At 34.0% G+C, this 18,164-nt stretch overlaps 1 pseudogene; it reads right to left on the bottom strand.

The window, feature by feature from the left end:
- Positions 1-204: 204 nt before the first annotated feature.
- LOC122918027 overlaps positions 205-18,164 on the bottom strand; it is a 117,943-nt pseudogene continuing 99,983 nt past the window's right edge.

The following is an 18,164-nucleotide window of genomic DNA, read 5'->3' as shown; positions in this document are numbered from 1 at the left end:
TCTACTGAAGATCTGCTGGCAAAGGACAATATTAGGGTCAATGGTCAAGTACGGTGCATCCCCTATTCCCAAACTGCAATTAGATTCTTCTGCTGTATTCTTGAACTTGCATGCAACCAGAGGACCTGGGCTTATCATCTCCTTAGTTTTGACTGAGAAAATGAGATTTTGAGCTGAGAGGTGATGATGAAGGGGGGATTGGTATTAACCTGTTACTTGGAGAAGATGGTGGGTGTGGGAGAGCCGCAGGGAAACTACAGTGCAATTAGACATATACATGCTCTCGGGAAAAGAAAGGGCGACACTCCATTCCTCCTTTAGCCCGGGTTGCGCATGACCACGCACTACTCCCCGCTTCACCCAACCTATCTCCCCATCTGCTAGAGGAGCTCTCCTGGCTTTTAGAGAAGGGATCAGAACAGACAGCTCCTGTAAAGAGCCTTTTATCCTGTCTACAGCCTCCTGGAAGCCAATCCCAAACTGACAGCTTTGACCCAGGTTTGCTACTGCTAAATTGTAAACAAGAACATTGGTTATTACAGGTTCCTGGAGGTGGAGAAATATACACTGGTTCCTTCATAGCAGTGATGGCTTGTTGCTTGTATTCAAGAATAATTAGGGAGGAAAGGAAACCACCTGAGCAGGTGCAGCACCAGCCCTCATGAAGAACTGATTTTTTTTTTTTTTCACTTTGTTGGGGATATAGTAGCTGAGTTGGTCTTTCTCAGCCTACGTTTTCATTCTAGCCACGTTGATGGGAATCTTTATCCTTTGCCTATTTCTTAAATATCAATATTTTTCAAAGATCTTCACCCTTTATTTTCCCATGTTTCTTTTTTATTTCCTTACTAACTCATATATAATTTGCTTTGGAGTCATGAGTAATACATATATGTCCCAAACTTAATTCTTGGATCTGAGTATGATTATATTTTAACTATATATTAAAATAATGAAATGTGGAAACCATTCCATCATTCAGCTATCCTAACAAAATTATTGGCAGTGTTTAAGAGTTCCACTTTTAATCTTAATCTTTTTACATATGTGTATCATCTTATTACATATGTGTATCATCCTATATAGCTATATTTTCAAACCATATATATATATACACACACACACACACACACATTAAGTAGGCTCCATGACCAATGTGGGCCTTGAACTCATGACCCCAAGATTGTGAGTCACATGCTCTACTGACTAAGCCAGCCAGGCATCCCTTTATGTAGCTTTAAATAATTATGTATTTATAATTGTGACCTGACTTTCACTTGACTCTATATCTATATGCTAATCAAAAACCTTCATAAATTATTTCCACTGAGAGAACAACCATAATCTAATTGACCATTCCTTTATCATTGGGTACATTGACTGCCCTCAGAAGCTTCATGTAACATTTCAGGGAGCATTTGCATAGTTAGAACTTCTTCCCTTCTCTTACTTTTACATAGGAAAATGTCTCATAATAGAATTGAAATTAAGAATGCATAGGGTCAAAATGTGTGAATTTATAGCTTTTGATAAATATTCTAACAAAACATTCCATAAAAGTTGTCAATGCATATCCTTTTTTTGTGGCTTTAATTTTGATCTCATATATTACTATATAAATATACATATATATATATATAAAATTTACTAGGGGAAATAAACTTGCATTAATGTTATATATATATTTATATATATATATTATATGTTATATATATATTTATATATAACATTAATTGAACTTGCATTAATGTTATATATATATATATAATTTACTAGGGGAAATAAACTTGCATTAATGTTTCCACATAGGTTTACTTGATTGATTTGAACAAGTTAGGATACTTGTTGTTGTTGTTTTTTTTTTAAAATTTATTTATTTATTTATTTATTTGAGAGAGAGAGACAGTGAGAGAGAGCACGAGCGAGGAGAAGGTCAGAGAGCGAAGCAGACTCCCCATGGAGCTGGGAGCCCGATGCGGGACTCGATCCCGGGACTCCAGGATCACGCCCTGAGCTGAAGGCAGACGTCCAACCAACTGAGCCACCCAGTCGTCCCAAGTTAGGATACTTGTATATACTTTCTAGGTTTGTGAATTTTCTTTCATGTTATTTGCTGTATTTGTCAGCAGTTTTATATTTCTAGTTCAGTTTTAATGTGTTCCCTTAGATATGCTTTATTTTTTTTAATTCATTTATTTATTTGAGAGAGAGAGCAAGCTGGGAGAGGGGCAGAGGGAAAGGGAGAGAGAGAGAATCTCAAGCTGACTCCCAGCTGAGGGTGGAGCTGGACACAGGGCTCAATTTCATGGCCCTGAGATCATGACCTGAACTGAAACCAAGAGTTGGATGCTCAACCCACTCAGCCACCAGGGGCTCCTGGATATGCTTTGATCCATTTTTGGTATGCTTCTTTTTTAACCCTTTACATAATTGTGATCATGTTATAAATAACTTCGTCTCTGCTCTTTTAACAGGTTGACGTAAGCAAATTTATATGATTATGAAGTCCTCAGAAATACTATTTTTTATAATATATCCTGCCATGTTATAGAATGTTTACTTTTATTATCTTCAGTTTGTATCCTTTGAAATTATTTTTTCATTTCCCTGAGATAGATAATACAGTGAGACATATATCTATGAAGATAGCCTTTCTAAGGCTTTAGATATTTCCTTCAGAGAAAGACTAACATTTGTGCTTTGTGTTATTATTGGCCCATAATTGAGTCTCAATAAATATTGTTAAATAATTATATATATGAATTTAGTGTCTAGAATGTGTGAAGTAATTTTCTTTGTCTTCCCTGAGTAGATGATACCTAATATACTAAGTATAGTCCTTGATCATATCTTAGGAGGCAGATAGTCAACAAGTTGGATTTTTCTGTCAGGATACTAAAAGGATTTTATATTCTAATACTCTACTTCAGTTTCAAAATTAGTCCTAGAAATATAAGCTTGTGGAAAGATACATTAGAATCGGTGTTGGAATACATACATTTCTTTCCAAAGGGTGACGCATTCTAAATATTCTCAGGACTTTTACTCATCCTGCCACTTTTTCATATTAATTTTTTCATAAGTTAGAATCCCTAATGTGTTTTTGTTATGCCTCATATTTCCCATGCTGTATTTGTGAAAATAAATTAAATGTTCCATTTAATGTTTCAAAATTCAAATTCAAAATCTCATGTGTTGCTCGTCTTTTCATTTTATTGACATAATTTTGTATTCTGACTCTGTCCTTTAAAATATTAGTTATCTCTTGTCTATATATGTGATGAGAAAGACCTTAACTACCTCTTTAAATATTGCTTTTAGATCCTGCTCCCATGTCACCTCATCACCTACAGCCTTTACAGCTCATTAGGAATCCCTGAAATAGCGACTTTTGTAAGGGATTCTCTGGTCAGCTGCAAATGCACTGAATTTTACCATCATCTAGGTTTGCTTTCTTATTTGTAAAGTCTTTTAGGAGACACTAATTATTAATGTTCGCATTTTATTTTGCCCTTTTATATATAATAACAAATGAAAAATGGGATTTTGAAATTCTTTTCTCTCCTAGTCAGGATCATTGGTCTAGTCATTTTTTTAAAAATCATAAATACAATAAAATAACCATACTAAGAATAAATAATCATAAAACGGATAGCCATGTAGTAGTTATCTTTATTCACTGGCCCAGAGTTTTAAAATGTTGCCAAGCTATAGCTATAACGGCAAACTCTTACGATACCTCACCATTTCATCATGTTTTAATGTGATTCTTAATTAGAAGGATGAGGGAAAGGTGAGAAAGGGACTGAAGGGTACTTACTACTCACATCAATTCTTTTGGGAGGATGTAAATGCCATTTCCTTGGCATGACACCCTCCTTCATGCATATGTATTACACTATCATATTGACAAATAGCAACATATGTTCCTATAACATTAACTGAAGTGCTGCATGATATTAAGGGATCAAAAGCACCACAGATGCTAACAAAGATCACCTGAATATTACATAGCTACTTCTACAATTCTACCAACTTTCATGTGAGCAATTGTACCTGGATAATCACAGCCATATTCAGATTACAGTTCATAATTCATCTCCTTTAAAAATTGAAAACACCACCTGTTTTCATTCTGCTTAAAAAAGAAAAAGGAAAAAAAAAAGGTTTGATGAGATTAGGAAACACATCCAGTCTTTGTTTTTAGCTGGCCCATTTTGAAAATTGGGGTCATGGATGATGGCTTCCTGAGTGGGGCAGCAAAAGCAGTGGTAATGGAGAAACATTAAAAAGATTCAGATGTGTGGTTCTAAGCAGCACTCTCAAATGTGTGAGTGCATTGACATGCTTGATTATGCAAAAGCTGAGCTGTGCAAATCATAATAATAAGCTTTCTCATTAGATTTCCTGCATTTTCTGCTTCTTGATCAGCCAGAAATACGGCCAAGTGTTCCTGTTCTTTTGAAATTTCCCATTTACACTTGTTTCAACTACTCAGAGAAAAATGGGGAAAATAGAGCAGTGAAATAAGATTTTAATTAAAGGGGAAAATGGAAAATGTTCAAATTTCATAAAACTCAAAAGACGCGTGCTCTTTGGTTATAGTCAGCTTGAAAACAAAATTTTACTTGGCACTCTTTAAAGTTAAATCAGTTCATAAGTCAGTTCCTAAGTGAAGAATGTGGTCCAACAACTTTAAAAGTAAACCTAAAAGTGCTAATTTAAGAAGGCTAATCAAATCATTTGTTTTATAAAGAAAGTTTTGTTCAGAGAATCAGGGCCATTCAGAATAAAGTATAATGATAATAATGATGGTGATGGTGATAATAATAATAATAATAATAATAGATTTTTTTGAAAGGAATGACAAGATTACAAACATCCTACAAACAACTGTACATCCTACAATTTTCAAACATAGGCTCAGGTGTATTCAAAACCAATTTACTAGTTCAAAATGTTTTATTTCCTATTTGTAGTGGAAATAAATAAATGTAATTAATAGTTACTTTTAGGGGGCACCTGGGTGGCTCAGAGGATAAGGTCATGATCCTAGAGTTTCAGGAATGAGTCCCACATGGGGCTGAGTCTTCTTCTCCCTCTGATTCTCACCCTTCTCGTGCTCTCTCTCTCTCAAATAAATAAATAAAATCTTTTTTTAAAAAGTTATTTTTAGGAAAACTGTAAATAAAATTAGGAACTCATTAACATAACCAATGCTGTCTTACACCTGTGATGCATCATGTACATCTTATAGATACATAGTGGATTAAAATAATTTTGTGGTAACAGTCACACGGTTTGTTTGGCTTTCCAGTTTAATAGCAACTAAGGAGAAGCTGAAAAAAGTCTTGGTCTAAGTTACATACATTGACACTAGGTATTCAACGAATGAAAGCATTTGCTCTGTGGTAGATAAAAGCAGAGGCATTTTCCCCTTATTTATTGGAGCCAAGTTTGCTTGATTGTCTCATTATATTTGAAATTATGTTGCATACGTTATTTATGTTAGTGTTATAGTAAGAAAGAATCACAATAGGAGCAGGGGTGGGAAGTAATTTAAAGAGCAATTTTGAACCCCCCAATCCATAACGGCATAATTACCACAAGCTCTGGACTTCCCAGGCTTAAGGAAACTGTAGCTCCTAAAGTCCTGTCCTTGTTGCTTCATCACGGATCAAGAACAAATACATACCAGGGAGATGGGGACCTCAGATTTCCAAAATCTGACTGGACTCTGGGTCACGTATCCAATGATCTCCTATAACCTGCCTATGTACCTTAAGTTGGTTCACTCCAGCCATTCATATATTCCAAGCATTAGTTGCATGAATATTGTGAACATTAGAACATTCTGATATTTTCTAAGTCTAAGTCAGTGGTGTCACCTGGTTTGTATCTTCCATGCCCCAAACATATATTTTACTTTTCTATTACTTGTATATTCTCCTTACTGAATTTTAGTGTTCATTCATTAAATTCTTGCAATTGGCAGATGTGGAAACCACACAGGGTTCCACTCAGGAAAAGACCATGCAACCCTTTCCTGGACCTCGGGATGTCTCAGAGCTACAGTCCCCATGCTGCCCACCTGTCTTTCACAATGCTCTTAATTTCACACACTCTTAGGTATAAAGGCATCTGATTGTCTCACTTTGTTATCAGGCACATGAATTAAAAAAAAAAAAAAGACTTATTACAAGCACATTTCATCTCACCTCTATAGGAGTTTATATTCCATGAAGATCTTTCTACTTTCTTCCCTCCCTGACCTAGGCTGTTTCCATATTCTCCAGAGTTTAGAAAATGTTCCGTAGGACCCCTATACTTACCCTGCCCCCACCACTTCAACCTCTCTGCCCCACAGACACACCTGTGTTATTACTAATCCTGCCTCTGAACTACAACTTGCTCCTTTTCTGTCTGCATTTGCTCAGTATTCACTATGGGAATCTAACCAAAATCCCCTTAAGGGCCCAGTCATGTTGAGCTTCAACTGAGTCAAATGGATCGAAGTTACATGATTAAGATTTTAAGAACTTAAAACTTAGCACTTGGGGTATTTCATTATATTAATAACCCAAATTACAATTTTTTCAACAGTAGGAGGCAAGAGAAATTAACTTACTATTTCAATAGTTAAAAGTAATATGCAATTCATATTTACCATTTAGTAGAGAAAAACATTTAGATTTAAATATTCATGTCATAGATATGCAGGGGCAGCTCTAAGCAAAACAGATAATGTGGAATTATCGAATTGTGCTAGAAGTTATCTATTCCTGACCAATCCTCACTTTGTTCCTGCCTTCCCCTCCCTGGGAGTCAGCACCCTGGTCATGTTTCTTGTCTATCCATGGGACCATACATACTCACCATCTAATTTCTCTAGCAATATCCTGCAAATTCCTTTCTCATCTTACAAGGTTTACTAAGATTCCAGTGACTAGCCATGATATTTGTAAATCTGTTTTCATAGAGTGTTCAAGAAACAATTCTTTAAGCCAAAGTTACAGTTTAGTAAGGTGCTTACCCAACAACTGACCATTCTTTTTCTTTCTCACCAGACTTGTTCCACTTAAAACTATAAGCACTGTAAAAGCAAATACTTAGCTAACAATATTGTATTATATATTTGACGGTAGCTAAGGGAGTAGAATTTAAAAGTCCTCACCACAAAAAATTGTAATTATGAGAGGTAATAGTTGTGAGTTTGTGTGTGTGTGTGTATTATATACTCATTATGATGTTATCACTAAAATATATATCCTTTGATATATATATATCACATCATGTTGTGCACCCTATACTTACTTACACAATGGTATATATCAATTATACTTCCACACAGCTGTGGTAAAAAGCAGATATTTTTTCTCCCACTATTGTGTAGACAATGCTGAGTACTGAGTATAAGAAAAGAGAAGGTAGTCAGAATTTTTAGAAAAAGTTAACAAATTAATAAATACTAGTGTCTCTGATCTTATCATAAGGATAACTTTTTATATAAAAAAGCATGATGAATATATTTTGTATACATTTATAAATGATAATGCTAAACACTGTACATAGAAAACAACTTATAAACCCATATTTATTTAAAAATCAAACAATAGACTCACTTTATTTTGTTTTTAGACAAGGTGATGTAATTTTTTGAACTTATAAAGTGTTCATAAACTATTGTAAATCTGTAAGAATCATCCAAAGCACCCCCCATAACTCTATATTGTCCTTCCCTTAGCACTTAACATATTTACTTTCATCAGTCAATCTGGTAACATAAATTTTACTCGGCTCCAGATAATTCTTTAATGGGAAAGATTTTTTTCTCCTTGCTCAATTGTAGAAAATTGTTTCCATGTGATATCTCTTACTGGAGGCTTTGGTCAAAAAGGGTGTTATTCAACAATACTTTGACCTTTGACTCCTCCAAAAGATGCATCAGAAATATATCCATAAATCCTAGAAATAAATATTCACAGGCACTCTCTGTCAAGTCTTAAGACTGATTCCAGTCACTCCCAATTATATCTTAAGTATCTCATGAATGAAAAATCTTAATTTCTTTTCTCATTTGTTTCTTATTTTAAGATATTTTAAAATCTTTATATTCTATTGAAAACAGAGTAATGTCCAGGAAAAACATCTGGGGCTGCTTAACTAATCTGATGTTCTCAGGTTATTGTACTAATATTCAGTCAATTAAGAAATGGTGGTGCTCTTTATGCTGCTGTTCAGTGTGATCAGCTTTATCGTCTCTATTTTTTTTATGAGACCAATGTGTCCAATGTGTCCAATTAATAATTAGCTCCACAAACAATTAATTTTATATTAAAAATAAATGGCATCAGTTTATCACAATTCTAGTCAACTGCTAGAATTCAGTGCTGATTTGGGAATGGAAGAGAGTGTAGATTCATAAAGACTAGGAATTAAATCTTAGTTGAATTTAAAAAAAATTTTTTTTGGATTAGTAAAGAGTGGTGCTAAAGTTTCACAGTGAGCAAGGATATGCTGGACTTCATGAATGCTTGAATGCTGAGATTAACCTGTCCAATAATGTATATTAAAGAATAAATGATCAAAGACACCTTTGAATTATACAAGAAGCATATTTATAAAGGAAAGTTAACTAGTATCTGTTATTAAGAGAGAATACTTAGAAATTTTTAAAATTGTGAATTAATCCTGTGTCATATATTAGAAGTTCAGATTTACTTTTAACAAGTTATGGTATTTCCTAAGGTCTATTTTAATAATAATTAGTACTTACAAAAAAGCAGTAATTCAATTTGAACTCAGTAGCATGAAGATAATCTGTAAAACATTTCAATAGTCCTGGAACAACTGGACATCCTTTGCAAAAAGATGAACATAAAATGGTTCACAGATATAAGTGTAAAATGAAAACTATAGAGCTTTCTGAAGAAAATATAGGAGAAAAAAATCTGTGTGACCTTACATATAGTGATAAATTTATGAGATAATTTTTTAGTAAGGAAAAAATGATAGATTGGACTTTATTAAAATTAAAACCTATTAATCTACTTGAAATATCATTAAGAGTATAAAAGACAAGCCATATACTAGGTGAAAAATATTTGCAAAACACGTATCAGATAAAGTACTTGTATCCAGCATGTGTAAAGAAATATTAAACTCAAGAATAAGAAAATAACAACCTGATCTTAAAGTAAGCAAAATATCTGAAGAGACACCTCACCAAAGATAAACAGATGGTAAATAAGCATACAAAAAGATGCTCAATAACATTTGTTATTGGAAAAATGCCAATTAAAACAATGAATTAATAATAGAAATTAGAATGTTAAAATCTAAAACACTGACAATACCAACTTTTGGTGATGATGGAGAACAAGAGTAACTTTCCTTTATTGTTGATGGGAATGCAAAATGAAAGAGCCACTTTGGAAGTGTCTTACAAAAATGAACATGTTTTCTTAACCATATCATTCCACAATTGTACTCCTAAGTATTGATTGAAAATTTGTGTATGTCCAAACGTAAACCTGCATACAGATGTTTATAGCAGGTTTTTTCATAATCTCCATAAACTGAAAATAATCAAGATGTACTTCAGTAGGTGGATGGATAAACAACTCTGTTATAACCATAACAGAGAACACTTACCAACATTAACAACAAATGAGCTCTTAAGCCATGGAAAGACTTTGATGACTCTTAAGTATGTATTGTTACATTAAAAAAAAAAAAAACTCTTAAAAGAATACATACTGTGTGAGGCCATTTATATGACCTTCTGGAAAAGGCAGAGCTAGATGTACAGATGACAAATGGATCAATGCTTGCCAGGAATTCAGGGTGGGGGTTTGTGGAGGTCAAGTACAGGATTTCATAGGCTGATGAAACTACTCTGTATGATAATGTAATGTTGAATATATGAAACTATGAATTTGTCAAAACTCATTTGTTTCTTTACAACAGAAAGAGGGGATGTTATTTTATGCAAATTAAAAATAAATCATCTAAGAAGCCAGAGGATCCAGCAAGGAATGCAGAATGTGAACACATAGTCTTACTGTATTATAAATGTAGTTAACAGCCTCATCAAAGGACACCAGGGAAAGGGCACTAACTATCTTGGGAAATGAGTGGAGTGTACAAGACCAATGATAAGAGTAACTGTACATAAATATTGAATTCTAGTTGATATAGTTACTTCTAATGGGTGTAATGTTTAAAAAGGCTGAAACTACTGTATGGATACACAGTACTTTTATAATTAAATAAGTAGATGGAGGTAGTGAAAGCCAGGTTTCTTCTTTGGAGTGGGAGGTTGCAGACAAAGAAAGGGAGAAAGCAAAGACAATCCATATGACAATGTAATAGATTTGGAGAAATGAGTATGGACTCAGTTTTACTGATATATATGTAAATATATATATATATATATATATTTCTTATTTAGTATGAAGGCAGAATATACCATGGGAAAATAATTATTTTTCTCCTTAAGATTATGGAGAGCCACTAAGGAATTTTGAAGAGAATGGGATAATATATTTTAAATAACTTAGAACAATGTCTGACACAAAGTAAGCACCAAGTAATATAAAGAGTGCTGTTATTAGAAAGATCAATTTAGCAGTCGGGTTTCGGAAGGTGTATCATTGTAGTTATCAGGAGAGAGATGACAACACATATCTTTATCTTTTAATGAAAATTTAATCCATTTAGGCAAAGTGTATATCAGTCTGTATTCCTATCATTAGAAAAGTCCATAGAGAATATGTCTGAGGTCAAGCCAAGTGGTAAAGTCAAGATGAGACAAATGAATTTAGTATTTCCCATTCTACATGCAAATCACACAACTCCTATTTTCAGTAGCATATCACAGAATCAGGAAATGAAGGGTTGATGAGAATTTGCCTAGTTCTTTTTATTTTTTGGATTTTGCCCAATTTGTTCTTGTTTAATATCAAGAAGAAATAGTAAACACTGAGTTTAGATGTGTAAAGAAAAATATTATGGTATCTGAGGTTATAAACATACTGCAATATTCTTATCATTGAGAAGTTCATCAAATGTTTGGGAATATAAGCATAGACATATTGTAAAGATTGTCAGGATTCTTAGAAGTTCTCTGGAATTTAAATCTTTTATTTTACTGACTAAGAAACTGGTTCTGAGAGCCAAAATCTCTAGCATTAGGCCAAACATCTGTGGTGGACCTGGACCAAACCAGGACTTGTGCTTCTGTTTTCACCTTTTCTTCTACTTTATTTCAATTTTTCTGTAGCTGAATGTCATATACAAATTATTTCATTTAAAAATAAGTCTATCAGGAGAGGGTGGTGGGGTTATGGACTTTGGGGAGGGTATGTGCTATGGTGAGTATCCCTGGGACTAATAATACATTATATGTTTATAAAAAAAATTTTTTTTAAATTATGAAAATGAAAAATAAGTCTATGATGGTGTGCCTGGCTGACTCAGTCAGTAGAGCATGCAACTCTTTTTTCTTTTTAAGATTTTATTAATTTCTTTGACAGAGATCACAAGTAGGCAGAGAGGCAGGCAGAGAGAGAGGAGGAAGCAGGCTCCCCGCTGAGCAGAGAGCCCGATGTGGGGCTCGATCCCAGGACCCTGGGATCATGACCTGAGCAGATGGCAGAGGCTTTAACCCACTGAGCCACCCAGATGCTCCTGAGCATGCAACTCTTGATCTCTAGGGTCGTGAGTTTGAGCGCCACATTGGGAGCAGAGTTTACTTTAAAAAAAAAAAAAAAAGGCTTTGTTTTATGTTCTTGAAGGAATTAATTCCTCAGATTTCAATGAAGGTGGATTTTATTTGCTCTTCCCCATGAAGTGGAAATAAATTACCTGATTGCTAAACGTGAAGGAGATACAGGGTACATGTGGATCAGTCTCCTCTTCTCTCATGAGGGATGTCCACAAGAAGCATATGTTCTAGATCATTGTTCCATGGTGTTTGGAGGCAGCTGCTCCAGGGATGCCAAGGGATTATGATTATTCAGGGTTGTGGGTAACTGCTGGGTTAGTGCAGTTCGTAGGATAATTTTGCAAATTTGACCACAAATAGGCATTGTGTAGCATTAGAGAGCAAGTAGGCTTAATCATTAAAATCAATGATGTAAGATGAAAAAGCTGGAGTATTTAGGATGGAAGCATATCCACATGTTGCCTAATGGGTATTTTTTTCAAACATTTCCAGTAACCTGGTCCTTTCAATAGAGATCGAGTAGAGTTACCTGGAGGGCAGTAGCTTTTGGCCTGCATGCTGTGATTGGAAACTTAGTTAAGAATTTCAGTCTTTTTCCCTTCCAGGCATACCAGCTATAAAGTCATAAGTTTTTCTGCATGGCAGGTTACAATTTTCCTTTGGTGGGTTGTTCCTGTGGAAACTCAGCAGATCCATTTAGATGGGGATTATTATATGCCCTCCAAATTAACCTTGTTATCAGTAATAAAGGTGATATTTTGATTTCTTGATGCCTTTTTTCCTGGGGCACAGATATAGCTGCTGTTTACTGAGCATTTTCAAACTGCCATGGAGAAAAGTGTATGAAATATAATTTACCCTTTTCCTGATTATAAAAAAAGAATAGTATGTGGAAAATAGTAAAGTAAGAAGAAAAGCTCACCTTTAATGTTATCACTTAGTTTTTTAAATATATCATACATAAAGCAGGAAATAAATTTGACTAACAGTATATTCCTTTTCTATTCAAAATTTCAATTTTAAAATCTTCAATCTGCTTAAATATGGACAGATCAGATATATAGTTAAACTGAATTTTTTAACACATTTTAGTATTAAAAAGTATATTGCAGACAACCTACAAATACCTAAATTCTCATCAGCTATTTCTGGCAATTTTTATAGCATAGATATTTAATAGTTAAATATTCTTGACTAAGTGGCAGGTGGTTTTTTGTTTGTTTGTTTGTTTTACACTTAGCAAAAAAAAATTTTTTCTGGCATGTACATTTATTAGCAAAGAAAGTTTTATTTCAGAGGTTGATATTTATTTGTGCCAGGGACTTGAAGAAAGGGTATGGTTGTGGTGGGCAGATCATATAGACCTGTGCTGGCCGATACATTAGTCACCGTACGCATATGGCTACTAAAAGTTAAATTAGAAATTTAGTTATAGAGTGAATACTCCACAATATTTGGCATAAGAATATATGAATAAATACACTGAAGGAGGATGATTCAGAACTAATGGGTGACTCCGCGGACAGCAGTTGTACCACATTGTTGAGGGCGGAAGCCCTACTACCGTGTGCTTGAGGAGTGATAGTAACTGAGGCAGCCCATACACATTACATTGAAAAAGTTAATCCAATGGAATAGACAAAAACCTTAAATGTATTTATCAGCAATTATTTACAATACCTGGAAAAAACCCTGAAACTCTTAATATATTTTAAAGTGTTTGCCCTAAGTTCATCGATTACTTTTAGATCATTTAGACTTCAGTTGTGTTGTGCATGAATTCCTGGTCACATAAACCAACTTCTGGACTATTGCTTGTATATCAAGAAAATAAGAAAGAACTAAATCATAACTGTAAAATGTCAATAGCATATAAATTATTTATAATGGGTACTACTAAAAGTAAATGTCATCTAGACCCCGTTTTATAAACCATAAGGAAATAAAGAAAATGGATAGTTCCCTTCTTATTCTTAGCCTATCTATTTTAAATGCTTTGGTTAATAATTATTTAATAGAAACTTTATAATTCACAGTGTTAGATAATAAAAGGAACTGGAATTACAGTAATTTTGCATCACAAAACCACAACCTGACACTTAAAGCCCTGAAAATCAGGAAACCAGAACCATTACTGGGAAGGGAGGTAAAATACCTTGCTTGTATTTGTTTAATAAAAGGATAAAGCTCTCACCATTATAAAGGTGAAGGTTAATTTAATTGAGGGTTTCCTTTTCTGCCTTTCCAGAAAGTCAAGCGTTTTATTCTGCTGCAATTGAAATTTGTCTTCCTGTTGCCATTTTGTTCATCTTTTCATTTTGACTCCATAGAACTACTTTATATTGCCTCATTTTGCCTATTTCCAAAGGAATCATAATTGAAACTGAGATTATTTTTAAGGTCAAAGAGAAAACTGAAGGCAAAGATTAGGGTATTACTTCTGTGAGATCGTACTCTTCTTTCTTCTTCCCTTTCATGGGGTGCCTAATGAACTGTAAAAGAACCACTGTTTAGAGGAAGGGATATGATGAACAATCTCAGTGTTCTCAAAACTAATGATTACAGAGGAGAGAACATGCTCGAGCCATATTGTAACTGTGACATGCTCAGAGTACACGAATTGGTGTTGCTATCCTGTAACATTTTGCTGTCTAAAAATTATTTTTTTCTCAAAGGATATATTTTTCTTCATTTTCCTAGAAAATCAACATCTAAGTATAATTCCTTTAAACATCCTTTCCATTTCTTTGGTTTAAAATCTTTACCTGCCAAAGTTAAATTTTACCATTCTGAACAGTAATCACAATAGAAACACTTTCCCCCATATTTTCAGAATGATTAACAAATTATGAATATGAATTGAAAAACTTATTTTTTAAAAAAAATATCTTCTTGCTTTCTTATAGATTTCTACTAATTGGTCGTTCAAGATCTACCTCAAAAGGGTTCTTCAAAAATTAGTTAAAGAGAAATTAAATTTTGCCACTCAAGCCGTAAGTTCCTCTAGTGTGTCATCATCAGATTTGAGAAATCATCCCTTCCCCTTCCGTTTATTACTGACTTTCAAAACTTCCAGAGATTCATCTTTGCTCCTAGTCAGTGCTAAATTGCTGGGCTTTACCTATCTCTTTCTTGTACACTCTTCTTCAGTGGTTTTCCCAATCAGTTCATCATCCCTGTTTGGACTCCTTTGATTACCTGATAATGCTGGGATTGAAGCCAAATATACATCTTTACAGTTAATTTTGTCAGTGATATATAAATACTTTTCTTTAATAAAAATAATGCCCTTTATGTTTGAATGAAGTCATCTTTATTAATTCATTAATTCAATATTCATTATTCATTATTAATTCATATTTGTAATTCATTATTAATGACAGGAGTTTCTTTTTTTTCTTTGTTTAGATTTTTTAGTTTCTGATAAGACGTGTCTCTTGATTGCTTGTATTTTTAATATGCTTCACTTTCTTTTGTTAACATATTTTTTTTCATTTTTTGAATAATGTTATTGAAGTATATATTATATCTCATAAAATTGGCCTTTTTAAAATTTAAGTTCAATTAGTTAACTTATAATGTATTACTAGTTTCAGAGGTAGAGTTTAATGATTCATCAGTCTTACATAACACCCAGTGCTCATTACATCAAGTGCCCTTCTTAATGCTCATCACCCAGTTACCCCATCCCCCCAACTACCTCCCCTCCAGCAACCTTCAGTTTATATCCTATGATTAAGAGTCTGTTTAAAAAAAAGAGGGAGAGTCTGTTATGGTTTGTCTCTCTCTCTGATTATTTTAAGGTATACTGGATGAATGAGAGTAGTGTTCAGTAGGAATATAAACAGCATGTGATCATCTGTTGATACTGTTGGTTCAGGCAGTGGCTTGAAGAGTGCACTTAGCTGTGAAATACACTTATTTATTTAGTTTTATTTCCTGCCTGAACAGTGAATTTGACCAAATACATGACGTAGTGGGAAATTGTATATCTTTTAGAATCAAAGTTGGATAAAAGCATAACATCAAACTTTGTTACCTTCATAAAGTCGTTATAATACATGACTTGCAGTTTCTTCCACTATATACTAGGAATAAAATTTTTTTAAAAAAATGTATCTTCATCTCAACAGAATCCATGGAGAACTTTTTTTCTTTTTTTGGTACCAGGAAAAGCTATGATGTTTCTTTTCAACTTTTTTTTTCCTTTCTAAATGGAAACAATATAACTACTTACCCCATACTTTGGCTTGACAGTTCAGCAGCTCATGTGGAATTTTCAGCTGAACTTGACAATAGTCTGAATAGTCTTATGCTTTTTTTGCACTAGCCTTACCCAAAATATTTCCGTATTAAATAATTTATTTTATCTTCCCCTTTATCTTAATGTATTTATTTTGCTCCTGTCTTATAGCATGCATTAGTAAAAAGCCACTTCAGGACCTCATTTGAAATGAGGTGAGGATTAAATAAATTAATGTACTAAAATCCCATGACATACGTAATATAGATTATATATTCTAAATTATATGAAATGCTAGCCACAGTGTCTTACTCAAATGAGGACCCCATTCATATTTTTTCTTCCTTCTCTTGTGTTCCTTCCTGAGGCCAAAATGGAAATCTCATTCCTTTTAGTCATTCAATCACCTCAAAACAATTATATAACTTTAGTATCACTGGGATTTCTAATCCCCTTGGAACTTTGATAAATATGACTAACATGCCCATTTATGAAACATGTGTGGACTCACCGCCCTCCTTACAAGCTCTGCCATTATCTTCTTGTAGAAAAATTTTAATTCAGGACAGTCTTATTATAAAACACTGGCTCTCCATGTTGTATGGAGGATGTATTGAAATAGTAAAGCAGGAAGAGAGTAGGAAGCTGTTTATGTGGCAAGAGAAAGAATGCAAGTCAACATGAATAAAAGCCAACATGAATAATATATGCAAAATGGGAGATGTCCTTGATCCCCTTTACTGCAGCCTTCACTACATGACTACTAACCTAGTTCAGAAAGTCTAGGGCATCCTGTTTTTTTAGGATGGCTGGTGTTTGAAACCATCAGCAAATAAGTTCTTGATTTTTTTGGAGGGGGGGATGATCATGAGTTCTTTTCTACTTGTGAAACAAAGGAATTAGGCATATATGTACACACATATGTATATATATATAATGAAAGAGTATATATTTATTTTATACATTTATTTTATATATATATAATATGTGTGTGTGTATGTGTGTATATATATATTATATACTCATCCATTTTAGAAAGAAAGTGAACAGGTGGAGAGCCAGAGGGAGAGGAAGAGAATCTCAAGCAGACTCCTTGCTGAGTGTGGAGCCTGACGTGGGGCTGGATTCCAGGACCCTGAGATCATGACCTGAGCCAAAATCAAGAATTGGACACTTAACCTACTGAGCCACCCAGGAACCCTCAGTTTTGTTTTGTTTTTAATTAACTTTCTCCTTACTGATAAAGTTAATATTGAAGAATATTTCCTTCTAGAAGAATGCCAACTCTTCTAACTGGTTCTTCTTAGCTCCTGGACCTAAGTCTTAAAACAAGCAACCTGAGGATTAACTTGAGTATCAGCACAGACATACTTACCCAGAGTTAGTGTAAACATCATAGTTGTCCAGTGTGGAGAGAGGGAAGTGAGGTCCTGAGTGTCCCACACTCACTGTCTTATAATATATATTAAACACATCTAACTGAGAAATGAAATTTAACCCCTATTCAGGTACTCTGTAATGTAGAAAAGTAAATAAATGGGCAACAGATTAAGATTATTTAGACCTGAATCTCACTTTATTAAAACCAAAAGAATGAAGATATAAAGGACAGTGTATGATTGTAAGGTACATATTACAGAAACATCAGAGTACAGGGGGAAATGGGGGAGATTAAGAACCAATACACACATGAGACTTTTGGAATGAATAATCCAAATTTGTGATATTGTGTTCCATAATTAGGTCAACACAGGCTTTAGGCAAGGCATCCCCTTAATAAGCATCACCATCTCCACCATCTGCCCAAAGCTGCCCAAAAATGACCCGCTTTTTGGGGGGGGGGGTTGTTTTTTGTTTTTTGGGTTTTTCTGGTCAATGACATATAAGCCCAGTAGAATATGAGTCTGTTGTTTTAATCTATTTACAGCTAAAGTGTAGGGAATCTACAAGCTACTGACATTTTTACTAACTAGTCTTGAATTAAAGTGTCAGAGGCCTGAATCAATATTGTTCCCTATACTCTTCATTGTGGCATATTCAAGATAATGAGCTCGCTTACTCGCAGTAAGTACCTTTAGTTAGTAACTGGTGTTAAGTAGAAGAAAGACTCTTCTGATTCTCTTTTTTCCTTTGTACTTGTTGGTATTGCCCGAACCCAGACTCTCCTTACAAAATATTCTACATTGAGTCCCT

The sequence above is a fragment of the Neovison vison genome, chromosome 1 (assembly GCF_020171115.1).
Source record: "Neovison vison isolate M4711 chromosome 1, ASM_NN_V1, whole genome shotgun sequence".
Classification (NCBI taxonomy): domain Eukaryota; kingdom Metazoa; phylum Chordata; class Mammalia; order Carnivora; family Mustelidae; genus Neogale; species Neogale vison.
Note: the sequence above shows the minus strand (reverse complement) of the source record. Positions and strands in the feature narration are given on the sequence as shown.